The sequence below is a fragment of the Bombus vancouverensis genome, chromosome 6, assembly GCF_051014615.1.
Source record: "Bombus vancouverensis nearcticus chromosome 6, iyBomVanc1_principal, whole genome shotgun sequence".
In the NCBI taxonomy this organism is placed as follows: domain Eukaryota; kingdom Metazoa; phylum Arthropoda; class Insecta; order Hymenoptera; family Apidae; genus Bombus; species Bombus vancouverensis.
In genome coordinates this window covers 5658335-5677551 of record NC_134916.1, presented here as the reverse complement: position 1 = coordinate 5677551, position 19217 = coordinate 5658335, and the positions used below count along the sequence as shown (strand labels likewise).

Below are 19217 nucleotides of genomic sequence, written 5' to 3'. Positions count from 1 at the left end.
GTGTAGAAACGGATTGTTCTAATACCAATTTGATTAATAAAATTTCCAACTGGTAACAAGTAATATAGATATGGAGATTAGAAAATCGACAAAATTAATATTATCTTTTGAAAGGTTTTCATTCTTAACGTAACTCTTAAAAACGATACAATATAAACGTTACGGCAGGCGAGGTGTAGTCGAATGCTAAAAAATTGCCCGGTTCTCTACGAAGTTCCCTCGCTTATCCCTTCCGGCTCATTTATTCTGTCTTTCTCTCTCTTCGAAAAGAGAACGGCAGACTTACTCACGGCTAAACCCTCGGAAGCTTCGCAACGGAAGCATGCACGCGCATATCATTCATTAGGATCACACACTAAGCCGATGGAGGGTGCGCGGGGTGCGCCACTTGACGCGTCACAGTAACGAAGTAGTGACGCGCATGCCATGGCACTTAATTAATTTTGATTAACCCGTAATCACGTAGTCGTTTCGCGATGCTGCAGGCCCCCGTTCAATTTGTGTCGTTGGCTATTAATTCTCAGCCCCTGCACAACCCGCCCTTCCGCCACCTTTACCTTCGATGCCCATGATATTTTAGGACACTTTGTGGCTCCATGATACTCATCGAGTGCTGTGCCACGTGTCGCTGCCTCGAAGGTCGCTTACTTAAAGAGCAAAACCAAACGATATCTCGCATCAAGTAAAAATATCACCATGAGGTTACTCTGTGTAGACTGAATCTGTTTCAGCGATACGGCTAGTTACGAGAGAATTTCTAATTGAAATTATTGTTGCGACCTCCTCACTAGTTGGCGATCAGTTAAATTGTAACTGTTTGGTGAGGTCGTGAACATCGGACGATGTTAACGCTCAAGGTGAAGATTGATTAAGTTGATTGATTTTGTTGAATGTTTATTTTGAAATGTCTTATTCTCTAAGTGCATAGTGCTTATATTCTAAGTGTCAGTCTAAAAGGTGTGTTTCCATCAACGTTTTCTGTGAGATGGGAATCTATGCCTGTCCAATCATGTGACTGTCGAAATGTCGTGGGCGTCTGGCAAGTTGTACGTCATGTGCGTACTTGGTCGAGGGTGCGTAGTTAGTGACATCGTCCTCTGGTCTATTGTAGAGTTTTCAACTGGTGTCAAAGTTTACGACACGTCGTTTGCTATCGAGCGAACTCTTCGTGCGCTTAAAATGCTAATTAAGTTGCCGATGTTGTTAACTTTATAATGTGCAGTGTGAACAAATTTTAACTTCTCAAAAATAGCAGATGTGCTGTCCGTATTGTATACTTTGAATAATCTTATAATCTAGACAGTTACTGTAGCTACCTATTATTTAACGATACTAGTTGAGAATTAAATATTAGTAAGATAAAGTTCTCGTTTCCAATAAAATAATGAGATTATAATGAAAGGTTTTTTTTAACTCTCACAGACCATTTGTATCGGATTTGGTTTGGAAGGAAGATTTTATTCTTCGTTCAATCTTGAGCGACTCGTTAGGTGAAGATTCGCTCATTAAAGTCACGCGGAGAAGTTTTATAGGGAATGGGGGATGGGTGAAAAATAACGGTAATTCATTCTTGTCCGATAATTGACAATGTTAGATTGTACAGAAGAGGAAGAAGAAAGAAACGATGAAGAAGGAAGAGGCAGAGGAAGACAACGACGACGAAGTTTTCTTCATTATTAATCTATAACTTTAGCTTTATTGGTTCACAAAGTAAAGGAGAGCTCCGGGAAATTAAAACTGGAGTTGGAACCACATTTTTTCCACTATAAAGTTTGCTCTTAACGGCGAATTTTCCGAAAAAGGAAACAGGCGAAAAATAACGGAAAGACTTGTACTATTCGAAAGTTTCTAGTTAAATTAGTTTTAACGAAGTTACTTTTATTATCGTCATTTTCGCCCTCGGCTTTTTGTTTTTTCATTAGATCTATGAAACACGTTATTTCGAGAGCGAAAGAGCGTGAGCGCGAAAGTGAATGAGTAGGAGAGAAAGAGCAGGCTGTAGTTAATTCTTATTTATCTGGCAATCGATACGTTACATTTTTTGAGTTGGCACATGCGAATGAAATTAGTTCTTGTTATCGCAAACCCTTCGTGCGTGAAACTTTAAAACGCTTATTACAGCGCATAAACTTTATTAAGAATGATTTTATGGAATCGATTCGAATATTAATCCTATAACGTGGGTATTATATAAAAGAGAAACGTGCTCGATTAAAATTACTTGAATTCGACATACCGACAAACAATTTTATTACTCGCGAAATTTTTTTCATTATCTATAATTGAATTAACGTTTGAAATAAATGAAAAATATTCATTACCTTTCCTTCGATTGTATCTTTCGCGAGTTTATCGTTCAGAATAAAAGAAACATGAGGCGCAAAAAATGTTCATGCATATTAATATAGTTCTTTTGAATTGAACCAGAGAATATATTCGCGATTCGTTTCCAATGTTTTCGCTTTGAATGCGAGCTGGAATGAGTAGCGAATAGCACCAGGCTTCTCTACCTTTTTGTGACTCAATCTCTTCTCCTCCTCCTTTGCCGTTCCGACATTAGCGTCGTAGTAAAAGCTCCTACACATTCAAGCGTTTTTATTAAGCGTTTTTCACCACAACTCGCGGGTCCTCCGGTGCGTTGTAATTAAATTTCAAGCAGTATGCACCTCCCAGGAGATCGATATCATTGTTGCATAAGCGTGTACTCTGAACGAAAATATTCAATAATTACATTTCGAAAACAACGTATCTAATTACAGGCGGGAGCTGTGTCTAAAAAAATTAATCAAAATTCTTTCGAGCTTACAGACCAGATAAACTAATTTCACTTGCAATAAATATTCTTAACATTTAAAGTTTAAAAGACACAACTTCTTTGTGGGTCTAAGGTGTAGTTGCTGTCAAGTGCCGCCACAGGTCTTAGATTGCTTTCAAAGATTCATTTAATTTCGAAATCTTATTGTTATTCTTTTATAACATCACGTAGCTACAAAGGTATATAATAATCTAATATGTATTTCTTTTTACTAATTTACGACAAAATCAAGGCACGAACAAACAAATAATTTCGTTTCTATAACCAAATAAAGTTCTAGTTTGTAGAGGAGGGTTCCAAGGGTTCTAAAATTAAAGATATATTGTGTCATAATTTTCTAATTTCAAATTATTTATATTTACAATTATTCAGAAACCCATAATAATTCGTCATCATTTTCGAATAAATGTGTTTGAAAGATACGCTGCTTTCGGATAAAGGATATCCCTCGTGTTAATCTCGCGGCGAACGTACGTAACGGATTCATTGTTTGACTTTAACGAAGGAAACGCCGGTTAATCCCGGGAATTGTGCAACGGGGCGGCATTTTGGTCTGGGCGCTCATCGATCTTCATCAGAAACATGGCCGCAATAATCGAGCCGCGAGTTTATTAAGTTTCGAAGCGTGGAGGCAGAGAATCAGTGGCAGTGGCACTTGCCTCGCGCTGAGTGCGCGTTTCTCGCACCAGCTGCTGCATTTCACATTCCGTGCAACTTAAAATTGGATCGCCTTAACCGGCCGAAATAGCTTATCGAAATAGCTTCCTGAACCGGCCGCCGTAATTATGTACGAGCATAGACGACTCTATAGATGCTCTTCAGTATCCGCAGACGGTTCAATTACGTTCCTGTCTGCGAGAATAGCTACCTAACGGGAATAATAAGTCGAAGTAAGTAGCGTCGGATTTTGGTTGGAGTGTAAACGGAGGATTTTAAGCGGCTTGATATTAAAGTTTTGAAGGTAAAACTCGCTGGAAAATAGAGAACGAACCGGCATACTATGGGTTAGATACTGCGCACAGCTTCGCAAATGGCCCGCGATAAGATTGTTTTTATGAACAACGCTGGAGGTGCTTGGTCGCTTAGTTAAAATGCTAATGGCCACAAGGTTTGTTCAACTGTTTCGAATGATCGTAAGGGAGGAAGAGTAACTTTTATAGTACACGGCGAAAGGATTTTCGTATTAAGAATTTATAAAACACCAAGGAAAATTGCTTGGTACTTTACTTGAATAAACATCCTGTTGTATGCGATTCGATGGAGCTCCCAAAATTTTCCTAAAAAGCAAATGTTTGTAGTTATCTCTATTATCCGTGAAAATCGAGCGGAAGAAATTCACCAAGTTTACAGATTGCTGGTAGAGTCCAAGATCGATACGTATAATCAAACTTTCCTTCGGCAATAGCGAAGGCTGTCCGTGAAAAATAATAGAAACGAACAAGTTTGTTCGCGCGGTTGCGTATAATTTCTCGGTAATTACACTTTTTAATATCCGCGACGCCGCGGAAACGTCAATCTTCGACGCGAACGAACAACTGAACTTTTTAAATTGAACCACGGTAGTTAAAGTTAAAATAGTTAAAGTGGCGATAGTTACTACCGTTTTCCGAGATGGAAACTACTGTTTCTGCCCATAGCTACCCAGTAAAGTATGAAAATTGGCCCATGTTTCGAATAGTTCGCGCTCCCTCGATCCACAAAATATGTAACGACGCAACACAAAAATAAAAGGAAAAAAGGAGAAGTAAAAAGGGAATAACAGAGAAAGAAAAGGCGAAGGGAGATGGCGAGGTTTGGTGAAAGAATAGAGAGAAAAAGAGTGGTAAAAACAAACACGACCAGAGGGTGGGCCGCGCTGGCAGCGCTTCCGGTTGCAACAGCAGGACAGTGTCGAGGATTCCCGGGGGATAACTGGTGCTCATTCGGTCTGACCCGGTGCGGTTGTTACCGAAATTAGTTCAGCTTGTACCGCTGACATAAATTGAAGGTAACGCGGCCAGGTGCATATTCATGCAGGTACAAATAAAATGCCGTCTCGCGTCACGAATGCATAGGCATAAAGCCTTTTTTGTCTCGTTTTAATATACACACTAGCGTGTCCGTTAATTTTATCGGTAGAAACATCTCCTGTGGCCAGCACTTTGGCTCCCACTACTCCCTCGTTTTTCCTTATGGCAACTTCCTTTTTGTATTTCGGATAGATTCTTCCTTGTTTTTTACGTTCGCTGAAGGGCACGGTTTGTGTTTATCGTGCGAGGAGCACAGAATTCAGGTTGTGGAGCTTCCACTCGATAGGGATTTCTAGGTTTCCGTGAAAGTATGCCGCGAGTAGCGGCCCGCGATTAAATTTAACGTTCAATCGAATCGATCGCTGGTAATTTTAGCGCGAGGCCGGGGCAGGCTAAGCTGTGGATTTGGTTTTGCCAGGTGTTGAGTTCTTGAGTTGTCTTTTGTTGTATGGAGTGTGTAGTCGAATTGAAATGGATTTTTAAATAAAGCATACAGCGGTTAACTGGTGCAGTTGAAAAATCTAGTTTTAGCACTTTCACTTGAAAATTACAAAATACTGGATCAGGAATTTTCAATTTTGCCATTCTTACAACAAAATTAGCAACTGTTTTCTACATCACGTATACCTAATCCTTGCAACGAACAGTATTGTACATTTTTAACAACAATAAATTTCTTTTTACTTAAGAATTGCTCCACATAAATCGTCTCATCGACTATACCTTCTTTAAGAGTGTGTCACATTCTTTTCCACTCCAACCTAGGTGTCTGCCATCTATCGGAAAGTGAAGGTCGCTACGCGTGAATGGTCAGCGGTTTTATAAGAGAAAAGAAGCAGGAAGATTACGCAAATGCACGGAGAGTTAAAGAGGATGGCGAGCGTAACTGGGCAATGACAAAAATGGGACGATTTCGCGGAGGGGGAACACCGGCGTATAATGAGTCCGGTGATCGTAATCGCCATTGTGCTGAATCCCCCGTCCTCGTTATTATCGGTGGACCAGTGTCGTCATGATAGAAAAATGGCCCACGCATTTTCGAAGTACTTCGAGCCCACCATCCTTTCCCTTTTTCTACGACCGATCGATCGGCGTTCTCATCGCTGGAAACTCACCACCCTTTTTCTATCTACCCTATCAGTCTTTTTCCACTTTTGCTATCTCCCTTTGTATTCTTCACAAATGTACGAACTGCCAAGCAACTCATCTCTCATTCGTTGAATGGACGTTGACAGAAAATATCGTATGTTTCGTATATTTCTATATACAAGATTTTTTTATATTTCCTTTGACTTATGATTTCTAATGACCAATTAATGACATAATATTGTAGAGGGTAGGAATTTATATTTCAGGAAGGTATAAAGATGGTACAAGTTTTAATTCCGTACCTTTCGTTTCTAAATTTTTAATTTAAGATTAATTTGGAAAATACAAATTTGGAAATTTCGAATTTTTAACTTCAAATTTACAGATCTGTGTAAAATCCACCTGTTTTTCGTTTATGAAATATCATAGTTCCAACGGCCGCGCTCGTTCACTTTATCGACGTATCATAAAAATACCAATTTCCCTCTGGCGCATACAGTCGAATTTCCTCGCAACTGCGGTCCCCCGTCCCATAGCTCGCATTTTTTTTTACTTCCGTCGTTCATTGTTCATAGCACGCTGGAAAAAAATATTAATTACGAAAATTCCGTGACGTTACATCCTTTGGTGCGTCGCCGAATCGCATTCTTCTTTTGGTATTATAGTTTCTCCTTTTTTTTCGCGCGACCGCGGAAACGATACGGTAATGCCGATTTACCCTCGTTATTGATATAACGACGAGTCGACCGCTTGAACGCCATCGAACGTTACCCTCCCAACCCCATCGACTCGTCGATAAAAATCGATGCTTGACTAAAGCTGTTCGACCGCGCACTGGATTTATACATATTAATTAAAGCATCGACGATTATTGGAAGCAGAAACGGCGTATTCGCCGGCTTGTACGACAGATATAACAGTTAACGAAATGTCCATTAATAAACGGAGTCGCTGAACGCGCAGTCGTGCCGTTCGATAAGATTTTCCACGTGCAAAATTAACAAAACAAATGCAGCTGATGTTTGAGTGTGTTAAAATAACTCAAATATGGTGAAAGGTTTAGCGTAGATATTTGAAGAACAGAAATGAAAAGAAAATTGATTTTTGGAGATTTTATCTTCTATAATTCAATTGAGAAATCTAAGATATATTTGATATGTTATTTTTATGTTTTCTGTTGTTTGGAGACCAGTGAAAAGGTGGTTCAAAGATGGTTTAGTGATTCAGGATATGATTGAAATGTGGAATTCTGAACGAAATCTGGAAATCAAACAGAAGGTATGTCAATGAGATTCGATCGTGCTCTAGTTGACAAACCGGAAACCAATAATAGAACAAAGGGTAGACGTTAAATGCGTTCGTGTAATTCGAGATGCATCAAAAGCCAAAATTCCATCGAATACGCATAATCCACAGGCAGCATGATGGCATTAGGTGTTTAGCTTCTTGGATTAGTTCAAAACTCCTTCACATCAATTCATATCAAATACATATAAGCATTACTAAAACATATCATCTCAATTATAATTCTATTGTTCATTACGTTGGCATTATTTAAAATTAACTAATTAAGTACTAAAATACATTGTTAGGACTTCGGGTATTTTGTGCTTCACATCGACAGATTTTTCAAACTCGTAATGCTTAATAATGTTTAAATATATCCAAGTACTGAATGATTTTCGAAAGAAAAAGCGGGAAAATATCAACGTCAATATTTCTGCTTGACTCCATTTTTTCCTCTTACACTTTTTCGCCGACGGTCTGCTTTTTACGGATTACGAGAGGCGTGCAAATTTTTGCAACGTTTAGTTACTGTTTCGGATCACTTGTCTATTGACATCGCGCAAACGAGGCCCTTTTAGTTTCATCGATACGTAGCCAGCACGGAAGTTCAACTTCGGTGTAATTCGATACTCGAAAACGAGCGTTAAACGGGGGAAACTTTTTCAACGACTCTCGTTTGATCACACGAACGCGTCGCTCTAATTGATTTGACTGACAATCTACGTAAGCACCTCTCCGTTCGCTTCATTCTCCATTTGTTGACTGTTTTCACTGCTTTCGTTCGCTTCGACCAAAATTTATATTAAGAACGAACCCCGTTGTAAAAAGTTTTAGAAATAATGTGAACATATAGCTTAATTATTAAGACAGGCTTCACAGGGAGTACGCGATACGCTTATGAATTTTATGATAGGTACCTACTATATATGTATAAAATGGAGGCATTCACACGACAATTCTCGTGAGACGCAGTATCGCAATGCTCGTTTCGTGTATCTTAGCAACGATACTTTTCGTATAAAAGCGACAGACAAAACGTTAAAACAAATGGTGACATTCACACGATACGCAGCTCGCGATACGAGTACCACGATAATGAACGAAAATATTTGTAGAATATGTAAAATTAATTTAAATCTTATAACGTTCCATTGTAAAGTCTATTTTGTTCCTTATTCAACCGAGCTTTTCCCCTCTCTGTATTGTTCACAGAAAGACATGTCTTCGCGTCTTTACATAGCCTTTACAATACGTTCTGTTTATCGTATCTAACATTAATATCCTTACCTGATCAAGAAAAACGGCAGTCGCTAAACTTTTACGCAACTATCATTTATAGGTACGTACGAGGCTTAACATTCTGTTTAAGTGTACAGTTTAAGTGATAATCTTCATAAATCAAGATTCTTTTTTCTCTTATAGAAATTGTATTGTTATAGGCCTAGACTCTTAATATATCGTGTACACCATCATCGTCATCAATCGTATTCGTAAATCTCCCCCATGGGGTTGCAGGTGCCATTACTGGTTTATCTTGGCGTTCTCGTTTACGCGGCTTGGAGACTATCCTTGGTAATCTCTCTAACGAAACCCTTTATCTCCTCATTACCATAAATCCTAATTAATTGAACCTTAACTCGAAGCAGTCTAGCGACTAACTCTAGCTGTTTAGATGAAGTCTCTAGTGTCTCGAATTTCTCCCCATTTTTGGCATGATGTCTTCCCAGTTTGAGCTTGGTCGTCACAAGTCTCGAGAACCGTACACCTCGACAACTTCCGCTCCGGAAAAGGCTTACGGCCGTGCCACGATTAATAGTTGGCTCGGTTCTCGAAGCCAGGCCAGACCAGCCAACCGGGCAATCCTGGGAGTTCAGTGTATTCGACATGGGATAAGGGGATGCTCGGGGGTGACACGGTAGCTGCAGTGCAAGCCAACTGGCAGGGGGTCAGAGGGAAAGGAGATGGGGTCCGACTGGAACCATGCTGCCATAACACTGCCGCTAATTAAACGATTAATCATGCAACGAATGACAAGTACCTAACCGGTTCGCGGGGAATCGCTCCCGCCAGACTCCACATACGTCGAGCGGCGAAGGTTACGCTTGTTATTCCCTGCATAACCTGTGCCAACGTTGTGTAGCATCTGCATATTTTGATGTGCATCGAGTGCAGCGCGCGAGTCCTCCCGGTCGATGGTTTAGCTTTTTTTCTGTATTTATCGATGACATCAGAACATTTAACCGCCTGAGTTCTAGACTCATTGGTCGAGGAATTTTATTTGTAAGTTTAGGGAATTTTCGACTGAGTGAGTTTACAGTATTACAGTAGATGGAAATTCTAATATTGGATATGTAATTCCTGCGCATGACGTTTACAAATGTTTGCTATTATGAATTTACGTCTGTCGAGACACGAAGACGGACGGATGGCAAATAATGGCTAACGATTACAAACATTTACGAATGTTCAACACAATATAGGTATATCAAAGAAATTTTGCTGTTTCTTTTTCTTCACGCATGTTTAATGAACATAAGTGACTATGAATCAATGACAGGTACTCGTGAACACATCTCTGTATTTATGGAAATATTCAGTTTCGTGGATATAGCGTGGCTGTCTCTAAACTTTGTAATGGAAATGTATACGATGTATAAAAGAATATTATATATTTTATGAAATGTATATTTTATGTAATTATATGAAAGTTTAGAAAACGGAGATATAACAATTATAAAGCAAATGCAAAGTTTCAAGATATTTAATATATTCAAAGAAAAAGCGTTCTATCATTAGTCCCTTGATTAAAACTTCACTACTCTTAATCACCTCTTGACGAACAGTAAGGGTTTCTAAAAATGCCTTCCACGTTATGATATCGCTATGATCATCATCACAAGTCCATTACAAGTTAACGACTTGAGTGATTAACGATATGCGTACGGGATATATTACGAACCTATTTATGTAACCGTATTTTTTTTTAACGTCATTCTAGATTACATCGGGCCTGACCTATTTTCTATTTATTTTTTGTTTCAGGTAAGCACTTGTTATTTGTTTCGTTCAAGCCTGGTGGATACCTTCTTGTGAGTAATGGTTTGATATTAACTAAGAAGATTGGAAGTTATTAAACGATCAAGTCGCTTAGTCACTCCGCTAGCACAAAGTAGGTTGTTCGAAAAACGTTTAAGCCGCGAGTGTGCCTTTCGTTCAAACCAATGGATCATTTGTTTTCATTCCCTCGCCAGTATTTTCACTGATAATACTTAATAAAAATACGGTATCTTAAATAACAATGGCAAAGAATTTTTTAATCTAGAATTGCTATCAACTTTTTGTACTCCACTGCCGCCGCTATAGTGACTTTTATAATGTGAAGATCATAATTTGGCTTTACTGTCACAGTTAAAAAATGATAAATATAAACACGATAATGGAACCTTTGAATTTAGGATTTCATTATGAATACGAACGCTATTTATCTTCTCAAATTTTGCAAAAATGAATATTAATTACTAACAAGTATTGTTAACTTATCATTTATTCTATCTTCATTTAAAATACTTAGAACTACATTTTTCCTAAGAACAAATGGCAACGAAACTACGAAAAAATATGCGAAATACTCGAACAGAACAGACATGGAGAATGCGTAATTGAAGATAAACGTAAGGTAACCGAACGTACATTGTGAAGCAATCAGAGCGAATTTTAATTCAAAGATATCGCAGCACGGTAGAATTGAAACGCGAAGGAAGAAAAATTCAACGCGAAAGAAAGAAAGAAAGCGAAACACTGTAGGAGATAGTTACTAACCGATAGAGAAGGGCGTGGATATCGTTTCGTAATCGAATCGCGTTCCACGTGAGTTGGGGACATAGAAGAGAGATTTCCCGAGTCTGTTTTCTGTTCAGCAGGGGAATGGTCAATGCCGCCCTTCGTTTCGATTGTTCGACGTATCGATACTCGACATCAACCATGCCCGTCTATTATTCGTCACGGCCAATGGTCACCGGTATACCCGGCTGTATGATTTGTTACCCTGTTTTCGACGTGTGTTGTTATGATCGACGAACTTTGGGATTATCCTCCTTCTCAAACTTCCTGTTTCGAGCTTCTCTTTACACCTATTAAACTTTATACTCATTTCACCGTGATGAGAGACGTGCCATTTATTTTTGGCACAGGGGTAATCACGCGAAATAGCCAATTTTATGTGATAAATCTTGTTTTCTAGAAAAAGGTCGCTCAGACCTTTCCTCGAACTTTCCTTTCTTTCGAAAGAAACGACGAACAAGATTCGGGTAGAACTATAACAAGGATCCTGTCGTCTTTGATGTCGGTAATTTGAAATAAAAAATCTTCCGACATTATCTTGAGTAATCGACTGGCACTAAAAGAATAGAGGTAGAATTGTTCAAGGAAAAAGGTTTATTTGGTAGATCTTCCGTGTAATTTATACTGTAAAGATGTAACTTGTATAGAGACGTATTTTGAAGAAAGAAATCAATCGAGAAAATTTCATATCATTTTTGAAGTGTGTCACATGCAAATTTGTATTTTCCATTTCGATAGATAGTAGAACGACGTGTAACTTTAGCCTTCTTTTCCAACGTGCGTGCACATCTTCAGGAACTTGTAGTTAACAGTGAAATTACGCGAGATTTTCTGCCCGCTTATTCCATTAGACGTTTAATTTCCTCGCATAGCATCCAAATCATGAAGCGTTGAAGGGCATCAGAACGGTCTCGTTCTCTCGTTCGTGTGCATACAGTCACGGCGCACGATCTTCAGCGTCTTTCCGTGTTAATTCAGTTCGAATAATTCGGCGCGAAGGTTTCATCCGTCGTTGTTCATTAACTCGCTGGAACGACGAGAGATACAGCGTCATCGCATCTAATTATATTGAAACTCTGATTAACGAGTCCCTTCCGCGATCTCTTTCTCAAGCTGGTGTACGCGCGTCGTTGAATGCTATCCATGCTCAACTTACTTAGATACGCGAATTTAGTCGCGGCGTTGTAAACCGGATGCCGCTCTGCCTTCGGTCTGAAATCCGACGGAGAAATGGTTGCAATCGAAAAAATGGGATTGCGTGGGTATAACGTGCGGCTATAAAAAATATGAGATCGAAAAAAAAAGAAGGTATAACAATGACCTTTTCGCGCCACCCCTTGATATACCATATAATCTTCCGATTCTCTCATTATCCTGTTGTTTCTACGCCCCTGGTCGCAATTTATTATATTCTCTTTACTTCTTTCCGCTCGTTTCCTCTCGCTCCCTCGTTCATTCGTTCGCTTCGCCTTCCGTGGTAACTCGTACTCGTTTCTACCCTCGCGGTCGGGAAGAGAGCGCGGAACGAAGAGAACGGAAGGAAGATAGAAAGCGGGAGACGGGAGGGATCGTTGTCAGGGTGCGCTACAGGTGTCGACGAGATACAGGTGTTGTTAGGATAGCTGTTACCGCTACAGCAGGAGGGGGGGGGGTGAAAACAGTCTCCTCTCCCGCGTACCGTGACCCTTCGCTCAACCACCCTTCGTATTGCGAAGGCCGCCATTGTCAAGACCACCCTTCAACCCGCCTGCCTTGCTCTTTGTAGATACCACCGACAGGAAACTCGCGACCGAATGTTTCGGGAGATTGCAGGGCTTCGGAAAGACTGCGGGGCACATTCAATACCCCAACCCGACGAGGTAAACTGAATTAACGACGACGTTGTGACGTCGATTCGTTTCGGTGCTTGTGTTTATTATCCATGGACGGGGTGTGCCCGCCAACGGCGCGAGAAACTTTCGCCATGGGAATTCTGCGTGGTTGTCGAACTCCAATGGAAACGTTACCTGTTTCAGAGTAATTATTTTTGATTAATCCAAAGGAAATTCTGGTAACGACGTAGTAAGAAATTTTGTGTTTTTAGAGCGTGGAACAAGAGTAGGATTTTATATTTCTCGGGTTAGATAAGCTGCGTTGAATTATGAATCTTTATGAGACTATAAAACAACTTGGATTTGCAACTTCTAGAGACCTTGTGAACTAATCATACCGATTAATTATTCTCTTCTCCGTTAACACATTTCTTGAGTTTCTTTATATCTCTGCAGTTCCTTAAACTGCTTTAAAACTTCAGTTTCTCTCCCTCGAATCTCATTTTAATATTCATCCGCCGTTTTCATTTTCAATTCTATTTCTCTACTTCCTCTCTATCCAACCAATCATTTAGTAGACATACCTATATTTTATATTAGAACTCAGAATTTAGAATCAAGAGATCAAATTCTGTGACGTATACCGTAAGAGGCACGAAACGAGAGATTTTTATATTGATTATTGGAAGAAACTTTGAATTGGCACGTACGGAATTAACAAAAGTTTCACTGCCGTATTTATAGTTTAGAATTAACAAATAATTTTCTTCGTGTCTCGGACGTCGTAATCGATTATGGGAGTAGTCAATGAGCAATATTGAGAATAAATTACCTCGGCATTATCGGCGCTGACATCGCAGACGAATTCCCTATGAAATCGAGCCTTTGGCGCGAGATTTTCACGAGCTGATAAATTGGACGACGGAATTGGCAGCAGGGGTGATGGTTGCTTGATGGGGCAGAATCGAGTCACAGGAAAGCGAACGTGTAAAGGACGAAATGTCGCTAGGGCTGACGCTATAATTGCCACGTGATGTATTGCCGAAGGCGTTGTAAGCCCTGCGAAAGTCTCGGATTTCGTTCTTTTTTCGTCCTTTCTGAATTTATCCAAGGCGCGTTAGCATATAATTTTTATCGCATAAAAAGTTCGCATTTCCACATCATGTTTTTCTCGCAAAACGCACTTTTATTCTGTATTCTTCGTTCTTTATTTTCACGATAAAAAGAAAGATATATTGTGTTCTGGTGTTAGGTATATTAGATATATTACATTAGATCGAAGTTTTCAAGGGTACGTTCCTAATTTTCGTAACTACACATTTATTCGGAACGAAATATCTCGGCGCATACGGAAATAGAGGAACAAGACGAGTGTCAAGAATGTCAGAGGAAATTCCGGGAACGCTGTTCGACTTTTAGATCGCGGCATCGCAACGAGGAACTTTCACAGAATTTCGCGAACCAATTAAATCCTGAATTCAGACAGGCTCAAGGCTCCTCGACACGCTCGTTAGAACTTTAAACGAAACCAGGATTTCGCTTCGGGAATTTTTTTAATTTCACTCAAATACTCCGGATATACGGGAAGGAAATACTGAATTCCTCCTCGCGATTCATTCAATGTATCAACATCCAATTTAAAGAGAGATTTTTAAATCTCCGTCAACAATAGGAACGCTGAACATCCCACTGTTCAATTACCGGAATCATCGCGAAACCGTTCAACAAAAAATTCTTTCAACGTGAGCGGCTTGATGAGAAAGAGAGAAGAAACGTCTAAACCAATTTCGATGGTTGTTAACCGGAAGTGTACAAAACGCGATAGATAAGCCACGCCGCAAGAAAGACGATGCGAAATGAAACCATTGAATAAGATTCGCGTCGTTTGCTATCTTGACAAAGGGGAATACACCGTCGATCGCTATCCTCGAGATACTCATCCTATGAAACAGCGCGGTAGCCTCGCATCCCGCGAGATTGGATTCTCAGTCTATTCCTCCCTTATCTCGTTCTTGTGCCGAGCGACAAGAGTAAGTAGCGCGACGACACATTCTGTACTACCGTACTTGACGTTAACGAAGCTCATCCAATAATAAAAATCTTCATAAAACAGTCAAGAGCTAGCCGCGAGCGAAAAGTTGTCATCTAGAAACGGGAACAACGAAGCGAGGAGCTGAGTCTATGTATCTTGCTATATGCGACTTCATAACTTTCCAGCAAACTTTAACGTCGGATCCAATCAAATCTCGTTGTACGATGTTACTCAGAAAATTAACGGGACATTTTTTCCTACCTGTATCCTGGTTTGCTCGTGTTTGGTCTATCCAGATAAGCAGGAGAAAGTAGCGGGCAAAAAGAAAGACTGAAAATGCACGACTGTAGGATGGGAAAAAGTGTGTACTCTGGTTTGAAAAGAAGAGAAAGAGAGATAGAGAAAGAAGTGAGAGAAGAAAAGAGGGAAAATATATCGGAGATTCCTTCTGAACGGACGGCCAGACGAGAAGAAACTTTTCTATCACCGGCTCTCACCGGCAATACAATTAAAAAGATTGCGAAAGTTCGCACTACGCGAGAGGCCGGTCTTCAGGTCGTGCGAGCCTAACTTCGTGCTTCCGAAGCCTTCTCTTAGTTTGTTGACGCCGACTTTGTTTGTCTTCCAATCGACGGACAGGATACCCGGATACGCTCGCGTCGAAGGGATTTTACCGAAGCCGAGTGCCTTCTTACGCTTCTAACCTCGTAATACTTTCTCAACCGTTTGTTCGGCTCGCCACTTGCCTCAAAACTTTCGTTTCGTTCCATTCGAAGGTGATTCACTGCGAATCGAACAGTCTCTATACCTTTTCTTGAGGAGGTTTTTAGACAATTCACCCCTTTCACGCGTGTGAATGGTACTGAGAAATTCGCTTCGACGAAACAGTTTAATTACAAGGAAGGTATTGTATATCCTTCTTTTAGAAAGTTAGGTATTTCTAAAATGATATCATCAGTGAGTTTGACACTTTTTCTTATGTTAACAAGGTCGTTAGATGTTAGACGTTGGAACGAATCATCTTTCCGAGAGACGTGTATTTTAAGAAGTAGTATCGAAGGTAGGAAGAAGAACATAAAGTTGTTGGTCTTATATGAATTATTTACACGTAGAATTGAAGAGGAGAACGTACCTAAAATTTAAGCAGGTAGGTATTTTTGTGCTCCTCTTTCAAAATTCATGCGCCTCGAACAGTTCATACCTTTACGTAAAGTCAACATCAATTTTAACTAGCAAAGAAACGAGACCAAATGTCGTCAGACTTCAAAATGTTTAGATTCATTTGGATTCATTTCCGATTCTAAATATACTTTGAATTTTTAAGAGATATTCCTTTCCTTATACATAGTAAAAAAAGAGAAAAGATAGTAAATACTGAAAGAAGTATTAACGCGACTTTCAAACATATCTCTTAAAATTCGAAAAGTTCAAAGTATTTTCATTAAATAACAATCTGAATTCTAACTAATAATAGAAAGATATAGAGGATGCGTTCATTCTGGAATATTCGAAATTCTCTAGTGGTCACGAGATATTTTAATTGAAGGAACGCGGTATTGAAGAAGCGAATTTTTCGCGAAATATTTTTCAGCATGCTCGCGATTTCCATTGACCAATATTTTGCGGAACATTTCGTTGGCAACGTCACGATTCCTGGAATGGATTCTAAATTTTCAAGAAACTCTCTTTCATATTTAAATGTGCGCCTCCCGTGGAATCACCCGGCCCGTCGAACACGTGACAGCTGCGACATATTTCAGAATGAAACTACGCTCCCGATGTATGCGAAAAGCTGGCTTATTCATCTTCCTTAGACATTTCACGATAACAACACGGAGACGAATGCACTGAGCCTGCTTTTTATAAACGAATCGCGAACTTGTTTATCGCACAAATTGTTAATAATTGTTAACAATTATGAAACGTTTATTAAAGGTTTTATAAAGTGTTGATATTTTATTGTTGGGAAATAAATAAATGGAAATATCATACGAATAAAGTAGACTAAGTTATTGTTGAAATATGTTTTGGAAATAATTTATCGAGCTTTATATTATTTTTACTTTTTATTTTACAATATTTACAACACGTATATCTTGTATGGAATTATTTTCATACGCGTTATTTATTTACTGCTTCATTTTAATCCAATATGAAAATGAACCTATATCTCTTACAATTCCAATAAATTCCAATAGATTCCAATAGATGCTGAAATTGACATGACTTGTAACAATTGCATCTTCACCGCTAATTCAGATCATTGTTCTCAATATAAGTACGTTTAAATTACAATAATACCTATCTTTAAGAAAATAAATAATACGTTATAAAACTCAAAGTGGAAAAGTAATCCAGAAAATACTGAGTAAAATATTTGTATCGTTTCGTTTTGCTACTTTCGAAGGATTTCCTCATGGACGGTCGAATTGAAATGAAAGCTAGCGGCGATTTTATTCATCCTTGTTACCCAGCTGGCCACATGTAATATTCGTCTTCCGTGGGAACGACGTTCATGAGCCGATAATACAGGGACGTTTTGGCGTGGAAAGCCACAAAGTAAAATATTGGGCGTATCATTGCTAATATTTTTCTCGATGGAAACGGTTCACGGTCTCGCGGCACGGTCGGAGGAGGAGAGCCACGGACCGGAGGCGATAACTCACTTCCTGGAGAATCCTTAAGGGCGCCTAGGCGAAGTCGGAACGGAAAGAGAGAAAGGAAGGGGGAGGGTCGAAGAGAATAACTCAAATTTATGAGGTGCAGAGCCAGACTGAATTCCCGTTCGTAGCGTTCACCCCTCGAGTCCACTTATACTCAACCGTTCCCGAATGGTTCAGCCCTGTATTCGTGCCCGTCGTTCGTCGATAGCTTATACATCGCGTTAATCTATCGCCTCCATAACCTCCGATGTTCCTCTGTACCTCGTTCGTTAGAAATTCACCAACGATCGTTGTTTTATTTCCAACTTAACACCTCGTTTGTCGAATTCCAGAATTTATTTTAAATCCAGCAATAATATTTACGCATTATATGACAATAACAATTTAGCATAATAATCTTCTCGTGTTATATGATAGAAACGTAAGATATAGAAACGTAAGCTTCTGCTTTAATTGTGATTCTGAACTAATTCTTAATAAGTGGGTTGCAGATATTTATTACGCCAAATGTCTGAACAATTCGCTTCTATTCCAGAGGTTCGGTGCTCTAGTCCGATTACTTCTAAAAATTTCACGCCGACGCTGCACGTTGCAACTGCCAGCAGCTATAAATTCTCAAGTCTCATACTTCTTGGAAATTTGGTTTGAAAAGTATTAGGGAAGCCAGGTCTAGGAGTATCATACATAAATCACCATACTTTTGCTCTTCCCTTATCATCCAAGGATTTTACGACGTAGTAAAAATTAATCCCTCGCAGGGATATTTTCCACGACGATGCTGCGTCATCTTTCCAAACTTTTCCCCCTATTTCAATAATTATCTATTATCCATACAATCTATCGTGAGATCTTAGTCTCCGATTATCCGAATGATCGCGAAACGATCTCCCGCTATCTTAAAATCTAACATTTGTCAAATCAAACTATTGTAATATTGAGGATCTGTGTTCCATCACAATTCCATCATCGATAATAATAATATTTCTACACGGAAAATGAGAGCTGTTATGTCAGAAGAAACGAAAAAGGAATACCACAGGATATAAATATTACGGAGTGAATTATTTCCGTTTAATCAACACGAAACCGATGTTTCGATTAAAACTTAACATTCGTGCAGAAATACTGATACAAGCGATTCATGACTCAGTTTCCCATCCGTTCTAATATTCTTTCTTTGATTTAATTTGTAGAGACGTCTCTTAATAAAAAATTGAAAGAGGTTTCAATGCTCGTTACTAAAAGGGTTTAAAATCTTCTCAAGAAGTGAAATGTTAAATAACAAACCTATATTTAAAATAGCAATTTAATGAACATAATTATATCCTATATTCGAAATAATTATACCTATCGGATATTCTATATTCATTCCATATCGAAGATATTCCATACCAAAATCATGGATAACTTACACTCTTCACTCATCTCTTCACATTTCTTTACTCTTTCGATTCTCCAAAATTTGAGACATTTGTATTTTTCATCATTCTACTTCACACACTCTTCGCTCGATCTACAAAAATTCTAGCATTATCGTCCACTATATCGTCCGCAATACATCCGCGCAAATTACTCGCAGACCCAGCGTTCGATAACGCTAATGCCAGGTAAACGCCGAGTCTGAAATAAATAGACGGGGAGTAAAAAATTCGTTAGAAGATCCGGCGCGCG

At 39.2% G+C, this 19217-nt stretch overlaps 1 protein-coding gene across 4 annotated transcripts in view; it reads left to right on the top strand.

The window, feature by feature from the left end:
• Positions 1-19217, top strand: part of Rbp6 (RNA-binding protein 6) — a 777348-nt gene that overhangs the window by 598629 nt on the left and 159502 nt on the right. The gene's annotated exons all lie outside the window — the stretch shown is intronic.